The sequence below is a fragment of the Anopheles arabiensis genome, chromosome 2 (genome assembly GCF_016920715.1).
Source record: "Anopheles arabiensis isolate DONGOLA chromosome 2, AaraD3, whole genome shotgun sequence".
Taxonomy (NCBI): Eukaryota; Metazoa; Arthropoda; class Insecta; order Diptera; family Culicidae; genus Anopheles; species Anopheles arabiensis.
The window spans coordinates 100,117,279-100,126,726 of NC_053517.1; the positions used below are offsets into that span (position 1 = coordinate 100,117,279).

The 9,448-nt window shown below is 47.4% G+C and overlaps 1 protein-coding gene across 3 annotated transcripts in view; it reads left to right on the forward strand.

The window, feature by feature from the left end:
• The window catches only part of LOC120893675, a 41,349-nt gene that overhangs the window by 14,919 nt on the left and 16,982 nt on the right, over positions 1–9,448 (forward strand). The window lies entirely within an intron of this gene.

The window sequence follows — 9,448 nt, forward strand, 5'->3', positions numbered from 1 at the left end:
CAAATCACCATCTCCGAGCGCGCGCGCGCGCTCGCGATATCGGCTCGAATGCAGCGGCGGGCAAGATCGATTGGTGGACTCGTTTTTTGTCGTTTTTTTTTTGAACCCTTTTGAGATTGTAGCACAATCCCGGGGGGATGGAAGAGTGTAATGATCCGGTAATTTACGTGCAAAAACTGTGTTTCAGAAGCAACAAAAAAAAAAAAGACGAAAAATACGGAAAGCAATGGCCACGACGAAGTTTGACGGGTGCATTTCCTTGACGTGCTGGTGATCCATACACAACACCCCCTTTTCCGGACGGGCGGGAGAACGCGTACCGAATTGTATGGCACTTTCGAGCAGCAGTTGGAGGAGATGAGGGAGGGGGAAAGAGAGCGGATGAAACAAAAAGAATGCAGCTGTGAAAACCGAACCGGGGCTGCAGCGAAAGGACTGTACAAAAAAATGCATCCTCTCCCCGGGTTCCAAACTGGGTGCTTACGCCACCACACCTGGTAGCTTGATGGGGCTTCCCTCCGTCTCATTGAGGGGGGTTCTATTGGGTATTAAATATGTATGCATTCGGTTGGTGTTTATATTGTTGCTGCGAGGGTAATAAGATTAAAATAAAACCATAATCCCAAGCAAGAGGAGATGGGAACTCGTGTTTCTTCACCACTCGTAACGATCGTAGTATCCACAATGCTCAGAAATAAAGAGCCAGAGGAGGGGGGGGGTGTTGGGTGGATACCCACAATGCTAAAGGAACACTTGGCAAGCAAATGTGCACTTCTGAATTAAAGTTGAATTTATTTTTATTATTCATTTACGCACATTATTGCCCGGCTGCTTCCGCCGCTTCCCAAAACCGGACCCAACGATATTGATGTGCAGTAACGCATCGCTCACCCGGAATCGCTGTGCGGTGGTATGGTGGCTGCGGTGTGATAAGGGTAATAAAAAGACAAGCCTTTTGGGCAGCAATTTAATCGCCAACGAGCGGAGTTTAAAACTGTCGCGGCTGTAGTTTCTTGGACGCGCAAAAAGAAGCTTTGCTGCGCTTACTGAAAGGGAGGAGATGGAAAGATTATCATTCGATATCGTCCAGAGGAAGCACGGAAATTTCACCCGTTGCAAAACAATCTCTCTCAAACACACATACACACAGAGGCCAGGACGATTCGATTGCTTTTATGGGGCAATTAAAAAGTGATCAAAAAAGCGATCGACCAAAGCGCGATGCGATCGTGAAAAAAAAGGCCAACAGATTGATGCTTAATACCGGGTTGGAGAATATGCCTTTTACGTTGTTGTTGTTGCTGTTGCTTATTCTGTTGTGTGTGTGTGTGTGTGTGTGCGAGGGTGTGGAGATTACTGTACTTTTTTGGTCCACCCGGTTGAGCGTTTTCAGGTGCTCCGGCGGCATTTGATGCTGGCGCATTTCGTCGTCAGCCCCGTCAGCGGGACAGTATCAATTTATGGGTGATTTTTTTATTACCATTCATAAAATGGACTTCCCCCCGAATGTGCCCCCACTGGGAGCGTCCAGTACGAGGGGGGGGGGGGCCCGCTCTTCTTCAGTTGGTGAGAAACTGAACACATTTCGATGTTGTTTTTTGTTGTGCGTTTTGTAGGTGACACTTTAAAAAATGAAACGAACCAAACTAAACCCACGATCCATGCACGATCGAGGGAGGAGGAAAGGAAGATTCGCTGCTGGGCGGCAAGGGTAGCGCGGTGTTGAGTAATTTATAGATCATATTTATTCATTCAAACTCCCATGCATAAAATTGCATACATAAAACAAAGCGTCGCTCATTTTGTTCGTGTAAATAAACGAAATAAAACGCTTTGCTTTCTGGCGTTCTGGTGTAGCAAGCGCAAAGGTGGTTGTTAATGTCAAATGTGTAAAAGTTTGGGGCTTTGGAGCGCTTCTCGTGCAGCTAGCGCAAACTACAGAGCACTTTGCTACAATGTTAAAAAGGTTCGCGATACGCTTTTTAGTTTAATCGAGCGCGTGATCGTGGCTGTAATTTGCCTGCCAACAACGTTTATCCCCGGCGGAGAGTGAACTGTAATCGAATCAGTGATGCAGAAGCGCAGATGCTTCCCACCCCGAGCAGAGACTAGGGGACGAAAAGGAATAGGCGGTTTGTATCCCTTACAAGGTAACACATAGAAAAAGACCGAATAGGGGGGGGGGTGAGTGGGCGATTGCCTATTTCTACATTGGATGCAAAACAACAAGAAAAGCATACAACATTTAAAAAAACTGACTAAAAATGATTCTTCTGCGAAGAATTTTGCTTACCTCTGTATTTGCGCTTGTTTTCGAGCGATCAATCTTTCCGGCAGCGCATTATTAAGTGCGGGAAATTGATAACACGTTTGCGGACGGATGGCGAACCTGGCTACCAGTATTACTACATTTGCTCCAAAATCTTAAAAGAGATGAACAAAAAAAAGAAAAAAAAACGAAAAAAAACGAATCAGACAACAAACATGAGTTGATTATACGTGTGCGCCGGAATCAGTGTTTTTTTGCGGATCTTGGTCGTTATGTCTGTCCGCGTGTGTGTGTGTGTGTGTTACTTGCTTCGTTCTACCGCTACTGTTACGCTCCCCATTTGGCCAACAACAAAAAAGCGGGGTTAGTCGCTTGTGGGGCGTTGAAATCCATTGCCACCGCCACCGGGTTTTGTCCCGCAGTGTGTGTGCTTGTGTGCCTGTGTGGATCAGCGTCCCGTGGTAGAATCATTATCATCCTCCCCTGTCCTCAAAGGTTCCTCCTTCCGTCGCACATCACCCGAACCGTTTACGTCGCTCTTCGTTCCTCCCTGCCCTACCCCGCCTTGCCCGACCGTTTGGGTTCCATTTTTGGGACAGGCAAGGAAATTATGCAAAACGGTTGCAAAACGAGCGGTACCCACCGTTTGCTGTTCGCATCGGCCGTTCCGTTTTGGGGCCGTCGTCACGAACGATGCGCGAACGAACAAACACGGGATAGACACACTGACGGGTGTGTGTTTGTGTCGGGCGATGGACGTGTTTGCGCGCTGCACTCTGGCTGGCAGGCTGGCGACTACACGACCTTTTTTTTTTGCTGTTGTTGTTGCTGTGCCCCATCCCTGTCCATGGCCGTGCTACTTACATTGTCGGTAGAAAAAGGGAATCCCTTCCGATCACCCCTTTTACGGTAAAAAAGGGGTGGGAGGAGGCAGTGGGGGGGGGGGAAGCCTCCCGTGCACGATGTTATGCGGGTGATCGCTGGGGCGACTTGCGACTGATTGCCCCCTTTCCGTTGCGGCAGTATCATTTGCACGCGGAGGGAGGGAAGGAGCGGCACACCATTCGTAAGTGCCATTCGGAGATATGTGTGTGATGCGGATTCAGATCATCATTACCCGCGCCCCAAGAAGGTGTGGAAGGAGTGGTTGGGAGGAGCGAGAGAGAGAGAGAGAGAGAGCGGGGGCAAAAACACAGAAGGTCGTGCGGTCAATTCGTGTTATCTTCCGGGCGGCGGGAATTGCTTGTCTCAGGATGGGCCCTAATTTTTCCTTCCCAATCGTGTTCTAGGGGGTGAAAGGGTGCGTTGTGCGCCGCCAACTTCCCGATTTGTCTGCAGCCGGACCTTCACTCCTGGGAAGCTGGAGTTGCTGTTGTTGTTGTTGTTGTTGTTGTTGTTGCAGTGCAGTGCGCCATCCGGTGTGCGCTCCATTGTGGCAGATCGTTGACGTTTGAGCTGCACGTTCTGGAGCGCGTCCCCCTGTTCTGCCTCGTCCGCGATACCAGTGTCCGCTGACGAAAGGATGAACTTGCCCTCCGCTTGCCCCCCTTCCGTTGCTGCGGCTGCCTGGATGATGATGATGATGACCGGCTGCCACGGCCAAAGTCACGCATATCACGATCGGGCTATTAAATTCGATAGAGTGTATAATATTTTCCTCCTGCCCGGGCGCGGAGATGGTCCGCTTTTCCGCTTTCGTAATCTTGCGCTATCGCGCGCCGCTGCCCCCGTGAGATGCCGTGTGGACATTGCGGTGGTGCACGCAGCCGGCACCGGGCGGCAGTCGGAGCTGTGCAGTGCTGGGTGCTGCCTTGCGCTCGTGGTTCTGGCCCTTCGAAGGGATGGGAGCGATGCGGCTGCCTCAGTTGTTGGCAAACATGCACCTTCTGGAAACCATAAAGCTCGGTTAGTTTGGGTTGATTTGGTGAGCGAAGAAAAGAAAGGAGCAAGAGAAGGAGAGGGCATCTTTCTGTTGCCCGATAGCGTACAGGTACAAGAAAGAATGGCGTTTCTTATCATGTTATCGTCTTAACAGGGTTTAAATTTAATTACTTTGAGTCTCTGCAACACATACGATAGGGATTTTCACATGATACGGCACTACAGCTGATTGTGAATGAAGAATTGCATTAAAAATTTGTGACCAATCAGGCAAAGATATCACTTGAAATCCCAAATTACTAATTTCAGACAAAATTTACGTTTATACTGATTTCTATGATTTGGGGTTACAGTTTTTCACCCGAGTTACGCTAATAATGCGTTTCGGGGACATTCGCGTAACTCGGATTTTCGCGTAAGTCTAGTCGGTTTTTAGCCAAAATATGAATGATAAAAAGTTTTTTTATTATTAAATTTAGCAGTTCAATGTTCATTTTTACTTATTTCATATAATTACGGTAGAAAATTCGGTTAACTATGTATATTAAGCGATTTAAAACATTTAGCAAAACTGCCATTTATTTTTTTGAATTTGGCAATTACTGGAGGAAATTGTACCAATTTAACGTATGATGTGTCAAAGTTAAAAATTCCTCGAATTCACGTAACTCGAGTGTCGCGTAACTCAGGGGGAAGACTGTACAAAAATTCAAGATGGATTCCTTCTATTTGCTGCTGCATAAAATAAAAAAAATAAAAAAATAAAAAAATAAAATCTCTTCTTTTTATTTTTTTGACACAACAACCGTTGTCGGTCAAGACCTGCCGCCTGTGGCACTACTTGGCTTGGCTTTCAGTGATTTTTTGATAACCCATAAGCAGGATAATAACCAGTCATACCTATGGGGGCACACGGTCCATTCGAGGCTTGACCCCATGACGGACATGTTGTTAAAGTCGTACGAGTTGACGACTGTACCACCAGACCGGGCCGTACCGTCGCTCTGTGTAGTATAACTGCATGTATAACAGACGATTGGAATTTTAACCGATGGCAGCAACACAAAACGAATCCTTTTTTGCGTGTGAGTAAACTACACTGCTGGCGGCGATGCGCTTATGAAGAAACGCCGCCGCTGCCAGCTATTACGCCCCTTGGGGGAATTATGAAAACTCATGAGAAACGAAACGTGTTTTGGCTTCCTCTGTGTCGGCGAGTCCCGTACCGTACCGTTGCCGTTTGGCATTCGCTAAAACACAGCGGCAAATTACTGTAACGAGTGGGATATATGCACGCTGATCCGTGGGAATGGGGCGGGAATTGAGGCGTTATTTTTTGTTTTGCTTTTTTAGGGGGAAAATGATGGAATTTTATAGTTTGGTTTGGGAGTTTTAATCACCCAACTGCATGCCCCGAACATTTTGCTGCACAGAGAGTGCTATCACGGACTGCATGACTCACGCATTCTGCACCGAGAATTGGACTCGTTAGCGAACGAGGAGATGTGGTAAACAATTCCTTTCCTTTTTCTCGTTGCAAAAAACCCAAACTCATGTAACGAAGTTTAATTTTATTGATTTAATTACTCCTCCAAGCTGGCCAACGATGAGGCCAAACAGCTAGTATGCGAAAATATTCAATCAAAAGCTTGAGCGAAACTCCACCGTGCTGTGTTGCCAGTAGCAGCAGCTGCTGCTGAAGATTTATCGTTGTAAATGCAATAAATCCATAAAAAAAACCGAACGCGCAACGAACGATACGCGTCCACAGTAGCAAAGCGCACGCTTTGAAACAGAATTCTGAAGCAACAGAGAGTGAAAACAAAGCGACAAGTCATCGTACCGGATATCATAATCGCTCGCGGGCGGGATTTTATGCTCGCCAAGACACACGGCAGATTGATGTGTGAACATTTCCTCCTCGGCCGCTCAGCAGCCGGTATCGATGGCAATCAGACGCATCTTAATGGTTGATTAAATTATTATGATTATTGTGCTAATCCGTTTCCCAACCGTGCCCGATACTGGAAGCGTTTAGCCGATGGTATCAACCCTTAAAACCCTGCAGCGTGTCGTGTATCGGAGGAGCTACGGGTTAAGGGGTTTTTTTTAAAAGGTAATATGTTTTTTACCAGTTTTTTTATTGTTCTTTCCGTCACATTCCTAGACCAGCGGGCGGGTTTTTACTTGCGAGGCAAAGATTGGCTTCGATTACTGTGACTATGTGCAGGAATGGGAGAGGGGGGGACAAGAATTTGCCCTGTCACGGGCGATCATCAATCGGATCGGAGCGATCCGCGAGCGATCGATCGAATCGTCCGCCCAAGGGGTAGGAGAAGGGAAGAAAATTAAGAACAAATGTGAGGTGCGATAGCTGGACGGGGATATGTTCAGATATGTTCTTTTTTTTTGTTGCTGTTGTTGCTTCAATGATCCAAAAGGCGACAAGCTTTGAGATTAGCTCACTCCGGCCGATCGCTTCAAGTTTGCGACGCGGGAAGGAAGGAACGCGCCATAAAAAAAGTTGGATGGAGAATCGTTCGTAGCTGCGGCGAACGATTTGTTTATGACGCAATCGAAACGGTTCTCAAATGATAGGAGCAAAAAAAGACGAATTGAAACAGAAAACGAACTTTTGCAGCGGATTAAAGTCAACGGATGAAACGTCAATGTCGGATGTGGAGCGCAATGTCAAAGGCCTCGTAGGGGCGTTTTTTTTTTGACGGATAGGGTGTGTGTGAAAAGTTGTCTGAAAGTGACAGTGGAAAGCGTTGAGAACGGACAGCCAAATGGTTGTGGGTTGGCGGTTTATTTTTGGTAACTTCAGGGAATGTTTGGGTGTGTGTTTGATGATCGAATACTGATTGTGAAAGTCAAACTTGTTCTCAGAATTGAAAAGGAAAGCAGGAATTGAAATTGAAATTGAAGGATTTTTTTTGTTACAATTTTAATGAGACATCAATTCCAATCCAATCCATTCCAATTCCAATAGGAATCTTGAATAATATTAAATTAAAAGACCTAATATAACCAGGTCTGCAACACATAAATCACTTTAAAACATGCAATAACATCTCTTTCAGTGGCACACGTTATTGCACAGATTAGAAACCTGTGCAATGGGACGCTCAACACGTCGAAGAAGCAAATAGTTGTTCCCAGGTGTAAATCACTACAAGCGATCCGATAAGATCAGTGACACCATACCTCCGATACCGATCTCTTCCATCCCAAGCAACACACGCACCCGAATAGGGTTGTTTGCGCCAGCATCGGAATGTAATGCCTTGACCCCCTCCCCCCCTCCCCCTGTGTGTGTGTGTGTGTGTGTGATGTAATGCGTGTATGTTTCTCCTCCCTCCGCCTGTCGTACATTTGCCGTACCACCTTCCCCGCTCGAGACCTGCAGACGATCGAAGCGAACGAAGAGAGAGGAAGCAAAAAGCTCACCTCTTCCACCACAAACGATGGTTCGGTTTGCGGTTCTCGCTCGATTCAAACGGAATCATCGGTTTTGCACCAGCAGGCTTATGCTACAATTAATTACGTTTAAATTAAGCAAACGAATAAATTAATTGACGACGGCGCGCGCGCACGCTCGTACCACCCAAACGAGAAATTGCGCACGCACGCACACTAACCACCCAGCCGTCTTGATGCTGCTGCGGCAAAGCAGGACGCGAGCGCGCGCGCATTGCCAGAAATGGGTAAGCGGAGCCATTCGCCAACGCATTTCCTACGCGATCGTACCCCCCACGAAACCCCCCACACACTCTCCCGCCAAGTAGCCGGATCAACCGCGGTAGCATTGAAAGGCGGAAAACATGTGTCAAACTACAATGGTGCCCAGGCAGTGCGGGAACCAGAAAAGGGGAAGCGTTCCGGTTGCGGTGGGCAGGCAAACATGATTTAGTTTATCGCCCGTTCGGAATCTTGACACTTGCCTTTGCGCTACAGCATCACCACCACCACCACCTGGGAGAGATGCATTGGGTGTGTGTGCGTGTTTTTATTCGCCTTTTTCTCGATTGAGATTGGTTGTTTTTGTGCTTCCTTTTTGCTCGGGGGCTTTTGAACCACCTTCACAAACATGTGCAGCAGCAGCAGCGCTGGCAATAGGCATCGGTGCCAGGAGATGCATCATTTCACGTCCATCCATCAGCGACGTGCGACGATTCTGTGCCGCGATTGATATAATTTATGGAGTTTATTTGAACAAGGCAGAGCAATGTTAGCAATGCAATGTTGTGTGTTACCCCCTTCACCCCTCTCCACCCATTCAAGGCAACCGCATTCGATCGATCAAACGGTCAAGTTGCACATGAAGGCGGCGATGTGTAAATTACAGCGAGCGTGTTGTTGTTGCTTCGATCGGTCGAAAGACTTGTCTTGAGCACAAGTGACGAACACCGCGGTGGAACCGTTGGCAACAAAATGGTTCAGGATAAATTACTCGTAAAGGGAGAGGAACAGAAGGAGGGGTGAAAATAGAGAAAATAGTACTGAAATATTGCCTCCTATTATTTTTTTTTGGTTCTGTGTTTTTGCTTCTTCGCGATAAGCTACAGCGGTACAGAAGAACCTTAACGAGAAGCTGTGATGGCCACTGTGATGGGAGGAGAAAAACGATTTTTTCTTCACCCATCCATCCGACTAAGGGGGAAGAGGGCTGTACAACAAATCAACATTCGTCACTTGAACCCCTTACTACCCCCTCTCTCACAGACCGCGGTGAAGCGGCGGTTCTATCTTAATCAGGCAGGAATTAAGACCCTTCTTCTAAACAAACGCACGCGAGGAGCACAGCAACAACACGGGGCACGTGTTGCTTTCGTTTGTCTTTTGCCTTCCTTTAGCCCTTATTCGTGTGCTTGTGTGTGTATGTGTGTGTGTTGTAATGCGCATCCAATATGTACGCGTATGACCGAAAATGGAAGCTAATCTAAATAAATTCACCACCATCACGAGCGTGTAATTTGGCGCGTTACAGCCTACCGCGCAGTTCTTTGGTGCCCCGCTAACCCCCAGGTGCAAGCCCGGCCGAGATTGTTTCAGTGGTGTGGTTTGTCAAGCACGGGAGATGATCGTTAGATCCGCGATCGATCGCCGGCAACTAGATTCGTCGGAGGGTTCGTTGCTTGGTTCTTTTTGCTTCAGGTTGAAACCTGCCGTCTACTTTTCGTTGCTGTGCGCACCTGTGCGCACGGTGAGTGGTGAAAAGATATCCACACGCACACACACACACACACACACACACACACACACACACACACACACACACACACACACACACACACA